Source organism: Hypanus sabinus, chromosome 5, assembly GCF_030144855.1.
Source record: "Hypanus sabinus isolate sHypSab1 chromosome 5, sHypSab1.hap1, whole genome shotgun sequence".
NCBI lineage: Eukaryota > Metazoa > Chordata > Chondrichthyes > Myliobatiformes > Dasyatidae > Hypanus > Hypanus sabinus.
Genome location: NC_082710.1, coordinates 142,726,585 through 142,748,763, shown reverse-complemented (window position 1 = coordinate 142,748,763; position 22,179 = coordinate 142,726,585). Strand labels below are relative to the sequence as shown.

The 22,179-nt window shown below is 38.6% G+C and overlaps 1 protein-coding gene across 8 annotated transcripts in view; it reads right to left on the bottom strand.

The window, feature by feature from the left end:
• mbnl2 (muscleblind-like splicing regulator 2) overlaps nt 1-22,179 on the bottom strand; it is a 133,860-nt gene that overhangs the window by 84,908 nt on the left and 26,773 nt on the right. For 2 of the 8 annotated variants that reach the window (XM_059970466.1, XM_059970468.1), the window contains one exon: nt 21,395-21,499. The exons of 5 other annotated variants lie outside the window; for them this stretch is intronic. The gene's annotated coding sequence lies outside the window, so the exon portion shown is untranslated. Of the gene's footprint in view, nt 1-14,364; nt 14,641-21,394; nt 21,500-22,179 lie in introns of those variants that run through there. One more of the 8 variants, XM_059970465.1, reaches the window with a different exon arrangement.

The following is a 22,179-nucleotide window of genomic DNA, read 5'->3' as shown; positions in this document are numbered from 1 at the left end:
TGTAGCTCAGTGTAATTTTTGTATTGTTTCATGTAGCACCATGGTTGTGAAAAACTTCTCGTTTTTACTGTTATGGTCGAGATGACAATAAAAAGTGACTTGACTTGATTTGATTAATCAGGTACATCTTTGTACTGTGGGAAGGAACAGGAGCACCTGGAAGAAACTCGCACACTCATGGGGAGAACGTACAAACTTCTCACAGAGATGCCCCCACTCCATCCTCTCAGGAGAGCAGACACACACAAGGGATGCAGGGCATCTGAGGATACTTACAATCTGACAAGCTCAACTTTAGTATCAAGCCATATACAATGGGGTTTTTTTTTGGGGTTGACTCAGGCGCCAACTAAAAGGAGGAAACCTTACTTATTGTGAACAAAATGGGAAGGGGAAAGCTAAAGAATCACTGATCTTGGATCAAAAAATTCAATTCAACGGTAACTGTCTTGGTGTGCCACTTATATGAATAAGTAACACAAGATTCAAGATACAATAATTTATATCAACTGGAACTTGAAAATAAATGTAAATTACAACAATAATGCAACTTGAAACTAGTAAATTTGTAAAGCACATTCTGTACTAATAATTTTAATATAGTTAATTTACAAATAATATGCCTAAAGCATCACAGTAATAAAATTTGTTAAAATCAATATCTCAGTAAATCTAAAGAATCAAATTAAAAAATTCATGCTAAAAACACAAAATTTTTCTATTGGATAATAGGACGAATATGATACCAATTGTGAAACATTGTAGATGGATGGGATGGAAAATAATGAAGAATTATACAACAGCCTTGCACCGCCGTATATCTATAAATGTACGGTGGGAAACAGTCTGACTGGCTGTGTCACAGCCTGGTCCGGAAGCTCTAATGCACAGGATTACAAGAGGCTGCAAAAGGTTGAATACTCATTCAGCTCCATCACAGGCACAACCCTCCCCATCATCGAGGACATCCTCAAGTGCTGGTGCCTCAAGAAGGCAGTGTCCATCATCAAGAACCTTCACCGTTTTAGTGACATCCTCTTCTGTTCAAAACCATTAGGGAAGAGGGCCAGAAGTATGAATATCCACACTCCACCATTCATAAACAGCCTTTTCCCCTCTGTCCGATTTCTGAAAGGTCCATAAATCCACAAACACAACCTTGTTATTTTCCCTTATTAGCACTATTTATTTTTGTATTTTATGGTAATTTTTTTAATGACCTGCACTGTACTGCTGTGATAAAACAACAAATTTCATGTCATACAAGTCAGTGATAATAAATCTAATTCTGATCCTAATCAGCACACACAAAATGCTGGAGGAACTCAAAAGGCTAGGCAATATCTATGGAAAAGAGTAAACAGTCGACATTTTGGTTTGAGACCCTTCATCAGGTCTGGAAAAGAAAGATGATGACTCCAAGTGAGAAAGTGGGGGGGGGGGGGGGGGGGTAGGCCTTTCTCACTCAGATTCATCTTGGATTTCCAGCATCTGCACCTTTTCTCATTTCTGATCCTAAACAATTTACTCAATTAACAAGTAAAAAGGATGCCTGCTTTTCATTACATACTTATTTATAGGTTACTGATAAGTTATAATCGTCCTTGATTACGCTCTACGTCAAGCTACCAAAGATCACGACAAGCTTGGCTTTACCATAAAAACAGGACAAACCAAAAGGGTCAGACCAATTACGCTCACAGATCTCAATTTTGCAGATTACATAGTCCTGCTCTCTGACCAGATGGAGGAAGCACAGCAGCTATTGACAAAAGTGGAAACTGAATGCAATAAAGTTGGACTTCACCTAAATGCTAAAATGTACATGGCATCAAATGTGACGAAGGTACTCTCAAGACTGTAAAGAATTATACCATTAAGAAAGTCTTAAGACTTCAAGTACCTCGGGTCAAGAATGATGAGTTCAGAGAAGGACATAAAGATATGGACGTGGAGGGCTATGAATGACATGAAGGAAATCTGGAGGTCAAACCTGACCAGAGGGCTGAAAAAGAGGATCTTCATAGCAGTCACAGAGTCCATTCTCACGTATGGATGCCAGATGTAGACACTCAGCAAGACCATGAGAAAGTCACTAGATGGTTGCTATACACGAATGCTCCAGATGGCTCTTGACGCAAGTTGGCAACAGCACATGACGAACGTCAAGCTCTATGACGACCTACCAATGCTCATCACTAAAATCGAGGCGAGAAGATTGCAACTAGCAGGGCACTGTCTATACCACCCTGAGCTGCCTGCCAGCTATCACATGGGAGCCCAAGCAAGGGAGGATGAACCTGGGCACCTATGGTCAACATGCTCCTAGAAGACAGCGGCACAGCTAATGTAGATGAACTGAACACACTGATGAGGGAGAGGGAGGAGTGGAGAGTCCATCATCGTGCCTGATGCCGGCCCCCTAGGCCTGACATAGTAGTAGTAGATAAGTTGCTTATTTATTGGCTCATTCCCACTTTCCTTGCACTTTAGAACTCCTTTAGAGTATTTTCAAATTCATTTATAAAACTATGAACTCTGCTTCACTGCATAGTTTCTAACAACCTTTTTTTTCTCTGACCAATCTTCTGAGATACCTGCTGTTACCATCTCATTACGGCTGAAGTAATTCACCATACACCTTGAAAAAAACATTTGTGTCCTGGACCATAAGTCACAGAAGCAGAATTAGGCCACTCAGCCCATCAAGTCTGCTCTGCCATTCCATTTATTATCCATCTCAACCCCATTCTCCTGCCTTCTGCCCATAACCTTTGACATCCTCATTAATCAACAGCTCATCAATCTCCACTTTAAATAAAACTAGTGACTTGGCCTCCATAGCTGTTTGTGGCAATAAATTCCAGATTCACAACCCTCTGGTTAAAGAAATACTTCCTCATCTCTGTTTTATACAGATGCCCTTCTATTCTGAGGCTGTGCCCTAGATTCCCCCAAAATAGGAAGCCCTTGGGCAATCTGGTGTTATATTTTTTCAACCTCTGAAGAAATGCTCAAATTGCCATCTTTCTGATCAACATCAATACAAGTCACCTCTGTCTGTCCATAAATATTTTAATTTCCCAACTAATGTAACAAAGGGCAATTTAAATGCTTGATTACATTCATGTGTTTCAGAAATTCAACAGCATGAACACAGGCATCCATCAAGAAAGAAAGTGAAAAAAATGTAGTGAGTCACATGAAGCCTTGCAACAGTGCTTCAATATCAGACAAAGGTTAAATATTAACAACAATTTTATCTGGAGTCGACTTTGGCATGCTCATAAGTATAGATAATCATGAAAGTGCAGATTTGTGTCTCTATGAATATTGAAATTGCTCTTCTCACAACCAGCTCTGTAAAGAGAGCACTTTAAAAATCAGAGCAAGTTTCGAATTAATATTTCAAAGTTCCTTTAAATACTTTTTGTTGTTACTGTGGTCAACACTAATTTTCATCTAGGACTGGAAAAATCTGGTTTTATATTGCTGAAAATTTCCTTAGAAATCTGCCCTTCTATTAAACTCTTCTATTTTTGACTTCTACGCACTAGAAATACTATTATATACCAGACAGAAGATCCAAGCATTTCTCTGTTTTTATACCACTGCATTTAATATTTGTATTATGCAAGTGAAACTGCTCTCTGTTGTAAGTGTAATAATTGCCTAGCTATCTTGACATTAAATCTTTTCCAGCTGATGCCCAGGTAGCCAGTTATTTCTTGCATTTCAGCCAAAATAAGTTTCACCTGAATACTCTCTATTGTCAGGTGCATCAATAGCAAATTCAACCAGGAACTGGCCCAAACAATGCTATTAAAACTGACAAAGTTCAAAACTACAACACACACAAAATGCTGGTAGAATGCAGCAGGCCAGACAGCAACTATAGGGAGAAGCGCTGTCGACGTTTCGGGCCGAGACCCTTCGTCAGGACTAACCGAAAGGAAAGATTGTAAGAGATTTGAAAGTAGTGGGGGGGAGGGGGAAATGCGAAATGATATGAGAAGACCGGAGGGGGTGGGATGAAGCTAAGAGCTGGAAAGGTGATTGGCGAAAGTGATACAGAGCTAGAGAAGGGAAAGGATCATGGGACGGGAGTTCAAAACCGACCACTTTACAACTAGGAGTTCAATATTTCACAGTTGCACTTCCTGGGTTCAAATGCCAGAAAGTTTAAAGGTTTTAAAATTTTTGTTATTTTCCCCCTTGCCATTGTGATTTGTGAACACAGTAGGATGAATATTCTATTCTAGTGTAATTAAGTTAACATGAAACAATTTCCTCTTCAAAACTAGATACATTAAATAATTTATTACCTTACTAAAGACAAATTCTTGAACCAGATTTTTTTTTAACTTTCTTGTCTCTTTGCAAGTAAACGGTTTACTTGAAAAGGAGGGAAACAATTTTAAACTAAACAAAGTAAATGCCTCTTAAACAACAAAGAGACATTTTGGCCGGCATGTGAAGATGAAAGAGATGGAGGGTTACAGACCACGTGTAGGAAAATGGGATTAGTTTGGATTAGCATCACGGTTAACACAGAAATAGCATGGCCAAAGGGGCTGTTCCTGTACTGTATTGGTCTACCTGTTAATATAATACAATAACCTAACAGCTGCAGCAGATCAGCGATATCACCTATCTACCATCAATAATTTAACTATGTTAACTCTGATAATAATACTTGCATCTTACCAGAATTAATATAATTAAACTGTCTTATTAGTAGAACAGGGTGTACTCTGATATTCTAATTTCCTGGACCCTATGAGTATTGTAGGAAAGATTACATTCACTAAAGAGCACATACAATTTCTGTACATACAAATGCCTCAGAGTCTTGACTCAATTTACCTGTGCTGACCATGTTGTATCCCTGAGCTGGTGCAAGTTGACCTTGTTTGGCTCAAACCCCTCAAAACCAGAGGTTCCCAAAGTGGGCAATATTGCCCCATGCCACTCCCAGCACTTCACAACAAAACAATGATGGTTGGTGTACTTCATAAAAGATTCCACTGCTCATTGCTAAATTCGGAAAGCCCTATACAATTGAAGAACTATTTCTGCCAGCAGTAAGGGAAGTTCTGAATATGGTCACCAGACCAAATAATAAAAGCGATCCACTCAGCAACAAACATGACAAAATCTGCAGATGCTGGAAATCCAAGCAACACATGCAAAATGCTGGAGGAACTCGGCAGGCCAGGCAGCATCCATGGAAAAAAGCACAGTCGAGGTTTCGGAACGAAACCCTTCGCCAGGACTGGAGAAAACCTTCAAATCTACTCCTCAGCTTTTTTGCTCCAGTCCTGCTGAAGGGTTTCAGCCTGAAACATCGACTGCGCTTTTTCCATGGATGCTGCCTGGCCTGCCGAGTTCCTCCAGTTCCTTTTGTGTGAGTTGCTCCACTCAGTGACAACTCTGTTCAAAGACAAATAGATGAAATATCTGAGAATATAGAAGGCACTTCGTGTTTCATACTTAGGGCAATAGAATTTGCTCTGCAATTGAATGAGTCAACTTTGCCTGGCAAACCTTTGCTTCTTGGTTATGTTTGCTTTATAAAAGGTGAAAACATGGCTCAATAGTTATTTGCAAGGGGATATTGCACAGATGCAAAGAGGAGAGGGAAACAGTATTTGAAATTGTTGATCAAATTTTTGAAGAGAGGGACATTCTACTCACTAACATTCTGACTTGTGCAACAGATGGGGCACCATGGGATGCCACCGTGGGGTTACTACTTTCTTGATAAAACCGGTACCTTACATATTTAACATTCATTGTGTAATTAACAATCAACATGTTGTTGCAAAAGACCTAAGTGATTGGCTGCACAAATTAAGTGTTATCACAGTGGTAAATAAAATCAAGTCCCATACTCAACTATTTCAAGTGTTGTACTGAGAATGATGAACAGTTTGAACATTTGCTGTTGCACACAGATGTCAGATGGCTCACAAAAGGAAACTGCCTGAGATGCCTTTAAGAGCTTTTTGAAGACTCAAGTGCTTTATTTGGTATTCAACTCAAGAACACTAGGCACGGTGTTGCCTATTTGTCAGAATTATTTGCAAAGTTTAATTAAATCAATCTTCAATTACAAGGAAAATCTTAATAAAGTAAAATTCAAATCAGTCATCTCCACATTTTGTCCAAGTCAACCCTATTTAAGCAACATCGGTCGTTGCAACCTTTTCCAATTTCTGAGAATGTCTGAGTTGTAAAAGAAAGAAAGAAAACCAGATGATGACCTTTCAATAGACTGTGCCCACCTGGGTGAGTGGCATAAAGATGTGCCAGAGGATTTCAGGATCATCTCTTGATCCAAATTCCATATTGAGTAATAAATCCATTTCTGAACACTTCTGATTAGGAATTAATAGGAAGGATGGAGGAAGAACTGATCTCACTACAAAATAACTTTGAGCTGAAACTAGAACTCAAAAATACATATCAAGACTTTTGGTTGCAGAAAGAAATTTCTAAATGCTAATTAGAAAAGGTGTGGAAAAGGTCAAAATTTTATTTATTGTCTTTCCAACATCATATTTGGTGGAGCATAGTTACAGTGCAGTCACCAACTCCTTTCAAGGCAACAAAACAGGCTGCAAATTACTGAAGGTGGAGACCTGAGACTCCAGGATGAATATCACTCAGAAAATGTTGAGAAATTGATATCTCTGCATCAGGGCTATCTATCTCTTTGAAAGATGAAAAGCAATTAAGTAGTGAATGGTTGGACTACCACTGTACCTTCTAAAATTGTTGATAGAAATTGATTTTACTGTATTTAAATACATTTATACTTTAAATAAATTTGAATATTTTTTGTAATTATTTGTCACTGCTTTGAACTTGCAGTTCCTATTTTTTTCCCACTGTGCATTGTAAATCAAAATTCTTTATAGTTTTTATGGTGGAAAGGGAAGGATGTGGTCTGGCAGCCAAGGAGGCAGTAACCCAAAAATGTTTGGGAACCATTGCTCTCAACTTTTCCTATTTATGTACTTGTCTAAATATCTTTTAAAGATTGTAATTGTACCCCCATTTGGGACTTCTTCTGGCAGCTTGTTCAAACACATGCGCATTATGGAAGTCCAAGTGTGTTGTTAGCTCCATATTACAGGTTAAGCACAACACAGTCATCAGAAAGAAAGCAGCCCTCACTGGAATACCATTTCCCGACTCAAATATTCATATAGAATATCCTGGATACCTTTTCATATTTCACTTTGCCTAGAAATCAATGCAGATAACAAAATTAGATCCAAATAAAATAATTGACTTTTTCCCTGTTCAAACAGGCAGAGAGCACTGGCATTTCAAGCTTCATCTCAAGTTGAATAACATGTACAACTATTGTACATTTTCATAGTTATACTGAACAAAGGTAAACCTTCAAGTCAGTTTAATCAGTAGGAATAACATCTTTTTGGAAAGAAGTAGCTACCTTGCCCTTAAGCTTTTCACTACTGAACACTATTAATCCTGATCACGATGCTGGTAATAAAGGTCAAGCAGAGCTAGTGAGGAATGGTACCTTTACCATAGCAGTTACAGTTGCCCAGCTTGACAAAAAGGAATGACAATAATGCAGAAACCAATAGACAGTCATTATTTTCATTACCTACTACTTATCTGGTTGAAGAAAATTGAGGTAGCCAATGTTTGGATGATTTTAGCTGATAACTTTAAAGTCAATTCCTTTAAAAACATAACAGTACTTGTTTATTACTGCAATTTCATCCTTTTGTCATTGGAACACCTAGTTCCAAAACTATTCTAATAGACCCTGAGAATCTGATCTGGTTTTCATCCCAGAGCATTAAAAACTTGGAAGAAACTGCACAACTTGTAGAAATTATAGAATAATCTTCCAACGGCTACAATTTCTAAATTTACCATTTAGAAATTTGCTGGTGTCTCTCCACTATTTCAGAAGTGTAGGAGTTAACCCACAAGATCAATTATCAACTAGCTAAATAGCAGAACAGCCATAATGACCTACTCTTGTTCCTTTGAGCAATTCACTTCTTATCTTCTCAAGATTAACATTCAAATGAGAGAGAGTATACATTTCAGATGAAGAATTGCATAGCAGGCAATAAAGATCAAAATTAGAAATTAATTATCCTTAGCTTTACTCAAGAGAATTAATCTCCAATTTGGACCTTTTCTGAAGTACTAGATTTGCTCAGGGTTAATTCAATATACATCTAAGTATCAACTGGGAGCTACACAGAAAACTCAAGTACCTTGTACTTTCTACCTATATTTCAAAGTTGAGGAATCCGTAAAATAATTTTTAAAAAATCCAGAGTGCATCCAATGCTACAAAATTCAAATCTTCCAAAGGAAACCTCATGACTACCTCCCCATCTATTTCAAGGAACTTTGCCACAACCTTTTCAAAGTGCCAACAAATCCTGCACATGGGTTAATTCAATCTGATGAAACACACACACTCTTCTTCTATAAAGTCACTATTATTCTTTTTATTCTCCTTTTCAACAAATCTGCCTGATACCAGCAGTCTGGCCTTAACATGTGGATAAAACAGAAGGACACGATTTTGACTTTTTCCCCACTTTTACAGCTTATTCCGAAAAACCAATAAATATCTGCTTCTGGAAATACTCAGCCAGTCTATTTCTTTCCCCACAGATACAGCCTGACCTATTCAGTATTTGTATTATTTTCCGTTTTCACACAACAAGAATGTTGCCAGGACTTGCGGACCTGAGTTACAGAGAAAGGTTGAATATGTTAAGATTTTATTCCCTAGAGTGTAGGAGAATGAGGGGAGATTTGAGAGTTGTACAAATTCTGATGATATAGGGAAGGTAAATACAAGCAGGCTTTTGGATGAGACCAGAACTAGAGGTCATGGGTTAAGGGTGAAAGGTGAATGTGGATGAGCCTATGGGCCTGTTTCTGTGCTGTAGTGCTCTAGGACTAACTTTCTTAGTTATTCAATGGGCAAGCACCTAATCAACAGTTTGCACTTTTTTGGTCACTTTTCCTTCTGCTTAACCCTCACCTCAATCAGTTATACCAAAAGGAGGGGAAAAATAAATTGTTCAGAATTGAGATATCAACTTGGCAAGGCAGTCAGGATTTTTGACATTGCTTGCTTTTTCCTTTGGTTCCACAGCCGCCCTATCCTGCTTCCTACTGGTCATCTTCAGTACCTTACAATTCTAATGCAAGGTCGACACAGCAATGTCCTACCCTCACCCATTTACAACTTGAAAAATAGTTCTAAATGCATTTTACCTTCTAAAAAAACCTGCGCTACTTCCTTAAAACTTAATACACCTTGTATAAAACTCAAATATGTGTTTTTTTTTATCAACTATCATCAGGCCTATTGTGCAGTTCTATCATTTTTTACTTTTGTACCACCTATTTTGTTTAGTATTTGTCTCAATTAACTTGGTTTACATTAGAACAGTACTCCCATTTTACTTCAATAACTTTTGATATATTCAGTAATAATCCTTGATATTTGATTAACAAATACCATCACTGATGTAAGCTCCTACTTCTGATAGGTTTGGAAAAGGAATCATTTCATAATATAATTTGATTCTAGCTATTAGAAAGCAGACTGGCAGAGTCAGAGTTTGGATGGATTCCAGACTTGCTAAAAGAGCCATTCTCACACCTTGTGTCTCTATTTGGCTTCCACCGTTGAGCTTCCTGATCGCACCTTGTTTATCATCACCAAGAACCGCCAGTCGCCCCACCCCTCCCACCACTTCCAATCCCTCTACAACTCCATTCCACATCGCAGCCTGAAAGCCTTTCAGTTCTGCCAGGAAGAACTTTCATTCATCTGGGTCACAATGTTCTTGCATTGATCGATCTCTCCATCAAATTTCCTTTCTATCGCCAAATCAGAACTGTAACAATGGGAACGTGAATGGGCCAAATCCCATGTTCAGAATACTCAAGAATCAAGCACATTATCAAAGAATGAATAAAATATACAACCTTGAGATTTGCTTGCTCACAGGTAGCTACAAAGCAAGAAACCTGAAACTACCCAATTTAAGGAGAAATAAATAAAAATTAAAAGATCAACACTCAATGTGCAAGAGAAAGAAAGAAAACATAAAACATGCAAACAATGGAAGTGAACAACAATATTCTGAACCAAAATGGAGTCCTCAGATCTGACTCCTGGAGCAGCCTGATGTAGGCCCAAAGCCTTGCTTACCTGTTCATTATATTAGCAGGCATTAATATTTGACATAGTCCTCATGCCAGTCCTACTCAACACTTCACTTTGTTTTTAATGGTACATTGATGACTGCAATAAGCCTTGCCTCTCCTCTCCAACAGAAGCCAAAAGTTTTTCTACCTTTTGTTTTTACATTCACATAGTATATATCTGATTCTTCCGTTCGTTTCTTCATTTCTCCACTTCCATCTTGATGGATAACCGACCAACATGCATTACAAGCACACTGCAACATCTTCTCCCAACCTGTCCCGTGTAAGAATTCCATTCCATTTTCCCTGTTTCTCCAACTTTTGATAAGACTTCCTGCCACAGTACTCCAGAGAGAAGGATTCCAACTGGGTGGTTGCTTTGCAGAAAACTGGCCAGATCTAATGCAGGTCATTAACCTGAAATGTTAATTCTTTATCTCTCTCCATAGATACTGCCTGAACTGATGAATATCTCCAATAATCCCTTCTTTTTAGATTTCCAACTACTCTGTTCCATATCTTAGTTCTAGCATTTTTTTGATTCTTCCCCCACCCCCACCCTTAATCACCTCCTCCAGATAGATCAGGTGTGATAAACAAGTGCTCATTCATAATTCTATCTGGTTTGCCCTAGTCTCTATAACATCATGGATATTCCTTTCATCTTTCCAATCTCATCTGCAGTGTAAAACAGGCCCATTTTACCACCTAGCAAAAGGTTGATTCTGTTTCCCTGTTGCTGCCTGAAGGCTAAGTATCTCTTAATCTTTCCGTTTTCATTTCACACCATTTGCATTTGACAAAATGCCAATAAGGACAGGACTTCCAGTGAAGTTCAAAACTGCTAACACCCATACCAGCATACCCAAGGTTAATCCAAATCTTTTGCCAGAGTGTGCAATTTCATTTACCTCGTAATTTCAATGAAAAACTGAGTAAATTTAGTAAGTGGTCACTTGGTTATAACTTGCATCGTGTCTCCTGCGTAACTGCCAAATCAATACACTAAATAGTCAGTGTGTTAAAATACATCATAACCTGTCCCATTGTAGAAGTACTGCAGATTCACTTCAGCTTTTACATCAATCTGAAGATATATTCTGAAACACAATCCCTGCTTCTCCCTCTCCCGAGCTGCAGAACGTTACTGCAGGTTGAGTACCCCTTAGCCGAAATTCCAAAATCTGTATATCTCAAAAATCAAACTTTTATTTTGAGCTTTGACAGGTCGTCACAAATAGGAAATTCCATAAGATGCTGGGAAGATTCCCAGATGATGCACAGATCTTGCGCACCACAGACAGCTCTGAGAAGTGACTTCACATATGTAATAAACAGAAATGAATGAAATATAGAAAAGTACCGCATAGAGCGAAAGATGGAGATCTCGATCATATATCATCAACACTGAAGTGAGCACGCGGCCACTTAACAGCATGCTGATCATGAAACAAGCAAAGATCTATCATGACAAATTGAAAATTGAAGGCAATTGTGAATATTCAGCAGGCCTGGTTGCAGAAATTTAAAAAAGGCACAGCATTAGATTTTTAAAGTGTCTGCTGATCACGAAAATCCAGAACAACTCTACAATGCTGATGGTTTTTATAACTTTACATAAAATCTAAAAAGGTAAATACAAATACAGTACATTATCACCTTTCAGACAAAATACAGCATCGTACAGTAGGTGGAGAGTGAAAGGATGCCATTGTTTGTTGTTATTCAAGAGTTTATTCAGGTATCCTCCGATGCTGCTGTGCTGCTTCTGCACCTTGTACACATTTTGTTTCCATTATATTAATGGTATGTAATAATTTTTACTTTAAGTACATATGTGTGATGAACAAGTGTTTACTTGTTATTGCTTACCAGTAGCACATAAATTCAGAGTCAGCAATGATGGCGATCGCAAGCTATCTCAATATATATTCTAAACTGAGGAAAAAATACGAAATCCAAAATACTCTGGCCCCAAGCATTTCAGATAAAGGATACTCAACATGTAACATGTTCTGTTTTTAAGTCTAATTTTAAATCTCCCAATGTTTATTTCTGGAGTAAGTATAGGTTGGCTGAAGGTAATACAGGACCTCTGTCCCTACTACTGTATACACATGCATTTTAGAAGAACCAGTTACAGATTTACATGTTTCCCAAAGGAAAAGAGCATATATTCAAATCACCATTATAAAAATCCAAATTCTTAAATTCACTAACAAAAAAAACTAAAATAATGATTCCTTAGCACCATTGTGCACAAAATGCTGGAGGAACTCAGTAACTCAGGCAACTTCTATAGAGAGGAGGAAACAATTGACATTTAAGGGTGAGATTCTTCCTCTGTACCAATAAGGTGCTACTGTGTTGTCATAAGCAAAAGACTTAACTGAAGAAATAAAACAGATAAAGTAGATCACAGATCTTCTGCAGCTGATTTTATATGACTATAGTACAGATTCAGACAATCTATCAATACAGGATATCTCTGGGATTTTAAAATTATATTATTTATTGAGCCAAAATGATTTCTATTCAATTGTGGTAATTTTCTGGATGAAAGTTTAACTTTTAAAGATCTGTGTATACACGAGCAAATTTTAAATAGAAAAATCATTTAAAATCTAACATACAAAGTGAAATTGACTGGAATATTAAAATAGAGAATTACAGTAAATACACAACTTTGATTCAAAACAAAACCAGGACAAAAATTGAAACTATCTCAGAAAGTAATTTCAATTTTCTACCTTTGAACAATATCCAGCTTTTTGCTCTCAAACTGCTGCACATTCATCTGAATCAGTATAACTCCAGAATTCCCTGTGTTAACTAAGCTACTCTGTCAAATCCTCCATTAATCCACTGTTTTGATCAAACTTTGGTGGCTCACCCAGATATATCATTCCTTGATTCAGCAGCTTTTACTTTGAGTTACTTTCTTAAAAGTGTCACAGAGCACTTTTTAAAAAGACCCTGCATTACAAATATTGGGACATGTTTGTAGAAACAGTTGTGAGTGTAAAAAAATTCTACAAAATTTCTACCAAAGACTATGCTCCACAAGTCTTTTTCTTTCTCTGGAATATGGCACAAAAGCACAGCTAGAAAAGGCGTTGCCTCAACAGTTGCTGGGTTCAATCACAACCGCTAGTGCTGTCTGTGTGAAGTTGACATGATCGTCTTCTAACTGCGTGGGTTTCCTCAGGATCCTCTGATTGCCTCCCACACTCCAGACACGCTGCCTGGTCGGTTAACTGCCCACTGTTGTGAGCGTCGGTGAATCCCTGGGGAAGCTGACATAAATGTGGTCAGGTATCAATAGAATTACTTAGTGACTCAGCGTGGACTTGATGGGTCCAATGGCCTCCTACATTGTGAGGAAATATGACTAATACCTCTGAGGTTGCTCCCTAGGTGGAAAAATCCGAATTGCTTCTTGTATGAAGCAAATGAAAGTGAAAAATAAGCTACAATTTTTCTAAAGCAAGCCTATTACTTAATAATGGTTTGTAATACATTATCACAAACATGAGAAAATCTGAAGATGCTGGAAATCCAAAGCAATTTCTCCAGCATTTTGTGTGTGCTGTCTTACAATACATTATGTTTAATTATTTCTGTTTTATATTCAGTCTTAAATGGCTGTCCATTTCAGCAAGACTTGACAGAAGATACATTATTCCTGGGTAGCAAAACAAGCTTGTTTTTCCCCAAAAGAAAAATTATCCAGAATAATGGGCAATAACATCAGGAACATTTTAAGTGTACATACTAGCATATCTTGCTTTGTCCAGTATTCTTTATTTCACAACACACTGAACTTATTAACAATTAAGTATTATTAAGGTCAAATAGTTACAACACTCATTTTCCCAAAACTTAGAACCTTTATGTACATTTTCTTTTGAGTAATTTCCAAACACAAAACACAGGTCTTTAACTTTACAAGGTAAATGTCTGGATTCCACTTTTCCAACCAGCGTTACACTTATGTCAATGAAATGCCCCAAACAAAATGTCTGAGGGAGGTACGGGTATTGCTGATTTACAATCCTAGACTTCCCATTTGGAAACAAATTACTTGTTCTAATTGAAACCAACAAAACATAATTTTTAAAAATTACTTACATCCCCCTCATGGCTCTTGGAGTTTTAACAGTAGCCAAAGTTCAGCAAACGAGTGGTTTCTAGATGAAGAGAGTCCACTTCATGCCAAAGGCACCAAAATGAGCACTGTACGCTTTCAGAAATGTCTAACATTGATTTTGTTCAGTGCTAGAATAAACAATGCTTCTGTAAACAGTGCTGCATAACCAAGTGCTTGTATGAAAAACTGAAATGAAGGACCACACCCTTGCTAACTAGAGCTGGATTTTCAGCAGAAAGACTTGGACAATGTCAGATTTTCCTTCCACAACCACCACACCCCCCCACCCCCACCTCCACCCTGCCCCCAGTGGAATGTATGCCATTTTAAATTGCTCCACCCACACAGCCAGGCCAAGAACTGAGGAAATCATTCCAAAACCTGGTCAGACATAAAATCTGACTGACATGTACCCAGGGAACTCAACTTCACCATTTCAAACTGAAAACTCCAAATCTTGCACATAACTTTATACAGTAATTTGTTAAATCAATGTAGAAGTTAGAACATTTTGTTTTAGAATTAAGAGAATTTAGAATTTAGAGAACTGAAATGAAATGCAATGCCCAGAAAAGAAAAGAAAGGAAAAGCCTCCAGGCTTCATTCCTGGGTAATTTCACTTAGAGCAGGTGCAGTGTGAAAATGAAGAAGTTTGCTTTCACCCTGTATTAAAGCTGAGCACCAAAATGCAGTGTAAACCTTTCTGCACAGATGGAAACAAACAGAGATAAACCAGTTAACTTCCTGCTGCAAAAAGGAAGCCTTCTCTTTTTGCAGCAGGAACGAACCTTTCAAAAGTTATTTTACATGGCTCCCAGGCTCTCCTCTGTAGTTTCCTCTGGTTGGAAACGAGCATTAACTTTCAACCTTAAACTGAACCTGAGAAAACACCTTTAGAACTATATAATTAAATGCACACAACCTGGGCAAGACTGAGATGACTTGGAAGGATTGGGTCAATTCGCATTGCAACATACAGTTCCAGGAGCCACAGATGAAAAGGATTACGGTTCCCCCACATGATAGTTAAAAGATAATGAACTCTTAGAGAAATACACATTAAATTGCATGAACACGTTTTTAGATAGAATACAGTACAGTATACTCCTGTGGGATTTTCGAGACAGGATGGCCTTGTTCAAACAGATCCCATAATTATTACATTTTAAGTCCCAATCTAGGGTGGGGCATCCTGCGCCCTTTTTAAAAAAAACTGCTCCTGTCAACAATGCATTTGGACAACAAATCAGGCTCAAGCACAGAAATTCCAAGTTGGCACTTAATGGTTAAGCCCAAAATGTGAGTAAGCCCTAAAGCTTTAAATTCCTTGTAACTACACTCACTGGAAGGGGAAGTCTGGAGGTGGGGCAAGGCCATACCAATGGGAGTTAGTTAGTATTTCCTTAATCATGCGAAATAAAAGACTTTAAAAAAAGGCAAATTTTCTAACTTTATACTGACCATTTTTACACAGCCAATCCCAGGACACACAAATGAATAAATTTTAAGGCAACTCTGCATCTTCGGAAAAAAAACTTACAAGTGCCGGTTTCTCAGTCCATTTTGCCTAAAGGGCGTTTTCGAGAGACAGCTGAATCAGAAATTAACAGCATTATATCAGCTCATCCAACACCTAGGCAGCTCCTGTTCTCAACTTCAATAGACAATGGAGATGAAAACCCAAATTAACTGGTTGGTGTCAGGGAAGGATTATAAAATACTGTCATAATTCTGCACTATGCAATAAACTGACCATGAATGTAAAAGCTTTTGCACTGTTTCTTCATTTTGTGTATATATATTTTCTATCATGAATAGTCTACCTTTAAAATAAGTGGCACTAAGGGATCTTCTGGTTCATTTAATCTAGCGGTTAGTGAGATGCGATTACAGCCCAGGGCATTCTGAAGTTTGGGGTTCAAATCTGGCACGGTTTTGTATGGAATACCTGTATGTCCTCTTTGTGGAATGTGTGGATTTCCCCCCAGAGTGCTCCAATTCCCCTTCCACCAGTCAAAAGGCCTACCAGGGAGGTTAGCAAGTCATTGTAAATTGTCCCGTGATCAGGTTAGGGTTAATAAGGGTTGCGGGGTTGCTGGGCTACATGGCTCAAAGGGCTGGAAGGGTCTACTGTACTCTGTGCTGGATTGCTGAATAAATCAGTTAAGTAAGTTAAAATATACCTCATGTTCCTGGCATAAATATTTTGTGCTGCTGAGAATAATGAGAATTATTTTTTTGCATTCTTAACAGAGTCAAAGACTACTTAAGTAAAATTGCATACCTTTCATTATAATGACTCACATTAGCAAGTACAATAACTAGACTGCTTGGTACAGAAAATGTGTTGAAAATGCCAAAGATGAGAAAGTATAAACACTGCATTAATTATGCATAGATTCAGGTACTTAACCAGTCTACAACACAGGAATATCACCTGTTAGTGAGGGTATCTTTCCCAAGATGAGCTGATCTGATTAAAAAAAAATGCTGTTCAAATGGTATTGCCAGAATAGTAAGTGTGCTGCACCATATGGGATGTTCAGAAGGATGCCAGCTGTAGCCTTTGTTTCCAGGTCAAAAATTTGTTAGTTCAAACCTCAGAGCCTTGAATTGATAAATCGAGGCTGACACTCCAAAGCAGTACTGAAGGAGGACTGTTTTGCCCGCGGTGCCATCTTTTGTATGAGATGCTAAATACATAAGACTTTGCTTCTTCAGTGGATTTTGAGGAGTAGCAAGGATTTTAGTGCCTTGCTTCAATTTCAGTCAATACTACTGAAAGACTGAGTAGCTGGTCATTATCACACTTTATGAGAGACTGCAGTGTGTTTCTTATATAAACTGTAACGACTGTTTCAAAACATACTACTTTGTTTGTCTAACTATTGGGGCACCTGGAAGAGGGAAGTGTAAAGTGCTTGGGGAATACAAGTGCAGGCAATCCCAGCATTGTAGCCATTTAGGTATTGGAAATTTATCTTGACCATATTCATAAATCATTATCCAGAAATGTGAGACACAGAATAAAGTTCACCCTCACTGAGGGTGAATAAGGGAAATAATAAACACAAACTTTAACCTTTTTTCAACTCATGTTTCTTATCAGCTCCACATTATGGAAAATCATGATATGACCGTTCTAGGCAGACAAAAAACCACCTCTCCCTTACTACGCCAGAGTTATCTGCAGTCTCTGCCCCCAATTTGTAATGAGACACGGATGCAAGCACAAAAAAAAATTGTAACAATTTCCATCAGCTTCACTTCATGATGCTGCTCTCTGTTATATTTAGAACCAAACTACAGCATCTTGGTCTGATCCAGAAAGGCCAAAAATTAAAAGTGTTTAGTTTTAACTCTGCATTAATGCCACAGCTCTCCATTCATTTATTTTTCCAGCTAGTTTATTGATGTAATATTTTAGTGCGGAAAAGATATGGAAAGGAAGACTAATTACATAGATTTATTGTAAAATTAAATTTCAATCTATCAGACAATACAGAGTAAAGATGCTTCTACACACGAGTGTATGGGTCCTGCTCGAACCTGAAGTGTGGGTCTTGTAAGGCCAGTGTCAACACCACAAAACCAGCTAGGGCTGTTGAAGTTCACTGCAAAGACTTGTATTTAAGTTTCAGAAAAGCAGCAGGCAGTAGGCATACAGCACCAAAGAAAAATAAAAACAGTTATTACTGTTATTATTCTGAAAGGCTGTCTTGTTCACCAGCAAAATAATTGTGACAACTGGGCAAGGCATCAGACAAAAGCTGCTTTCATAGTGAATGAAGCTGGTGCTGCAGTCACTGCTTCTCAATGTATAGGTCAGGTGCAGCCAGTGACAACCCCTCAGTCAAGTCTTGAGATTCCTAAAGCTCTTTCTTAAATAAAAAATATTCTTACCCATCAATTTAAGTTAATCCAACATTTATTGAAATGCTGCTTGACATGCCAACCATTTTCAGATTTGCATTATTCACAATATTACATATTTTGTTCTTACTTAAAAGAGCATACTGACATTGGGCAAGCAATAAATGAAAAGTACGTATCAATGAAGTATGGATGACAGCACCAACATAAACTTCAAAACGAGATAACACTAACTGGTTTTGCAGGTTTCTGTCAAAGTACCTTCAAATCAATTTTCTGGGTCCCACTAAAAATGAAATTCTCTAAAAGCAAAGAGAAAGTTTCCTCCTGTACACATTTCAAAAGTCCATCCTTGATGCAGACCTGCAAAAGCATGATTCTTCCAGCCAGAGTTCATTTCATGTATGAACATTTTCATAAGGTGTCCTTGCTTCACTAAAACCTGCTGGACAAATCAATTATAACAAACAAATAGCCACAGTGATCACACCATCAATTAGCACTGTAATTATTTTGATATTGTGGGATTGTGTGCCTAAAAATAGGTTTCAGATTGTGATTTTTCATAAGGCAATGTGTCATCATCTGCACATGTGTAAAACAAATGATCAAAAACAGTAAGTTTTGTGTTTCCTTGCTTGTTTTCACACACACTCGGTGGCCACTTTATAAGGTACAAGAGATATCTAATAAAGTGGCATCTGAGAGTATCTCCTGCACCTAATAAAGTGGGTACTGAGTGCATGATTCTGGTCTTCTGCTGCTGGGGCCCATCCACTTCAAGGTTTCAAATCCTGTGTGTTTAGAAATACTCTTCTGCACACCACTGTTGTAGTGCATGGGTTATTTTAAGTTCAAGCTAAGCATTCACTTGTACACTTGCATATCCAAATGAGGCACCGTGCACGTCACAGTACATGTAACATGCATACATTATACATAAAGTAACATTACCACAAATTAACGAATAAGTCGCATATGTAATAGAAGTTAAAAAGTAAAAACTATAATGTTACTAGCGCTTCATACGTAATGAGACCTGGGTGGTGACATTGAGTTCGGTAGTCTTATAGCCTGGGGGAAGATTATGTTTCTGATCCTAATACTCTGGTACCTTCTGACCGTTATAGGAGGTCAAAAAGATTGTTGGACAGATGAGAGGGATCTAGGACATTGCTAAGAGCCCTGCATACACAGCACTCCTGATAAATATTGCTAATGGGTAGAGAAGACACCCTAATAATCCTCAGCAACTCTTTGGGGGGGACATGTGGTCAAATGCTGTTCAATTCCTGTACCAGGCGCTGATACAGCTGGTCAGGGCATTACCTCTATGGTGCTCTTGTTAAAATTGGTTAGGATGGGGGAGTGGGATGGGCAGCCTCACTTGCCTCAATCTCCTCTGGAAGTGGAAATGCTGCTATAGTTTTGACCAAAGATGTGGTGTTGAGGGATCAGGTGAGTTCATCTATTATAAGCACTCCCAGAAATTGAAGCTCCTAACTCTGTCCATGAAACTACCGTGGTATGTACAGGGAGGAGTGGTTAACCTGCACCTTTCTAAAGTCCACAACCATCTATTTGGTCTTGGCCATGTTGAGACTCAAGATGTTGTGCTCACACCATTCTACCAGCTGCTCTACCTCCTCTCTGTACGCCATCTCACTGTGGTTGTTGATGAGGCCAACCACTTTCCTGTGATCAGTGAACTTGATGGCTCAGTTTGAACTGGATCTAGCGATGCAGTCATGCACCAGCAGCACCAACAGCACTGGTGCTCAGCATGACGGAACCAGAGATATTTCTGTCAACAAGTCCAGGATCTAGCTATAGGGAAAGGTGTTACAACCCAAAGAGGACAGTTTTCCAACTACCTTCTCTAGTATGATCATATTGAACGATGAGCTGAGGTCAATAAATAGCTTCTTGGCATGTGAGGCACCATCAGTGGACTGATTGTAGCGATAAGCAAACTGGAAAGGATCCAGTGTAACAGGAAGATGGGATTTAATGCAATCCATAACCAGCCACTGAAAGCAGTTTAGACGTCAGTTGTTGAGGCAGGTTACTGTTGCCTTCTTGAGCATCAGGATGATAGCGGCTTTCTTGAAGCCTGAGGAATAATGGACTGCTTCAGAGAGATGTTGAGGATGTCTGTTAAAGCCTCAGTTAACTGGGCTGCACAGTCCCTTGGCACCCAACCACCCATCAGGCCCCACAGCTTTACATGAGCTGACCCTGGCAAGGGTCTTCCTTGCTGGAATGCTGTTCCGTGTTGAGTTACTGTCGCCTTCCTCTCAGCTTCAACCAGTCTGGCCATCCTCCTCTGACCTCTCTCATTAACAAGGAGTTTTTGCCCAAATAACAGATGCTCAATGGATTTATTTTTTTGTTTTTCATGCAATTCTCTGTAACCTCTATACAGACTGTTGTGCATGAAAATCCCAGCAGATCAGCAGTTTCTGAGATACTCAAACCACCCCATCTGGCACCAGGAATCATTCCATGGGCAAGGTCACTTAGATCACATTTCTTCGCCATCCTGATATTCAGTCTGAGTAACAACTGAACCTGTTGGACATGTTTGCATTGCTTTTTTTCCCCACACTTGATTGGCTGATTAGATAACGAGCAGGTGTACAGGTATACCTAATGAAGTGGCCACTAAGTGTAAGCTCCATGGCAGCAAATTTTATTCCACAACTCAGATATTTGGGTGGATCTTGAATTTGGTAAAAACGAACTTCCCTTACCCATAATGTAGGGGTGGCCAGTATTCATAGCTCAGGATCTGGGCATTGCTAGTATTGATCACCTGCCCCCAGTTGCCATTGAAAAAATGATACTGAACTACCTTCATAAGACTTTAATTCTTCTGATGAAAGTGCTCCCACAAAATTTCTCAGGAGTGAGTTCCATGCTTTTAGATGCAGTTATGAGAAAAACATAGCATATCCGAATCAGAATGGTATTTAATTTGGAAGGGATCATGCCTGTTCCACCTCTGCCTGAAGCGCTTACTCACATTGGCTGTTTGTCAGTTTTTATGTACAGTTTTCATAAATTCTGCTTTTTAAAATATTTTCTTGTAAATACCTGCAAGAAAATGAATCTTAAGCTAGCATATGGTACAAGTACCTTGACTTTGTGTTCTCAATGGCAGAGGTCATGGACTTGGGAGGTGTTGCCAGCATAGTCAAGATGAGTAAATGCAGAGAGTTTTGTAGATGGTACAGAAGTCATCTAATGGAGAAAATTAATGTCAGTACTGTGGGTGGGATTCCAATAAAGCAGACCGCTTTGTCTTCAATGGAACTGACCTACTTGAATGTTGTTGGCACAACCCTGATCAAGGCAGGTGGAAGGTGTTCTATCACAGGCCTAATGGAATATCAACCTCTCAAGGTCATGTCAGACCACATCCTTTAACTCAGCTTACACTCCACAGTTCTAGTGAGAAGTTCAACATTTTTCTGGCGTTTTAAATACTTTTATTAGAGGAAGCAGTTATGAGATACAAAAAAATGGAGTTAAAGTTTGAAGAACTAAGTAAAAACACATTGACCTCTTAACTACTGGACAATGACAACCACTTCTGTAGTTGCATGGACATACTTGAGAAGCTGCTGTCAGATTTCATCCATTAAAATGATGACTAACTCCGTGTCATCCTCACAACAGATTAAGGCACGTTTCGATTAAATTATCTCTGTTCTAAACTCCAAAAAAATATACTCATCCACACAAATCTCTTCCGAGACAATCACCTCATTCTATAAACTAGAGAAATGTACTCCCACTGAGCCGCATGCACCCTCCCTGAGGCAACAAAATGAGAACAGTATTATACGTACCTCTGTGTAAGAGCCCAAGCCCTGCATAATTTCCACAAAACTTCAAACTACATTACAACGAAGGGAAAC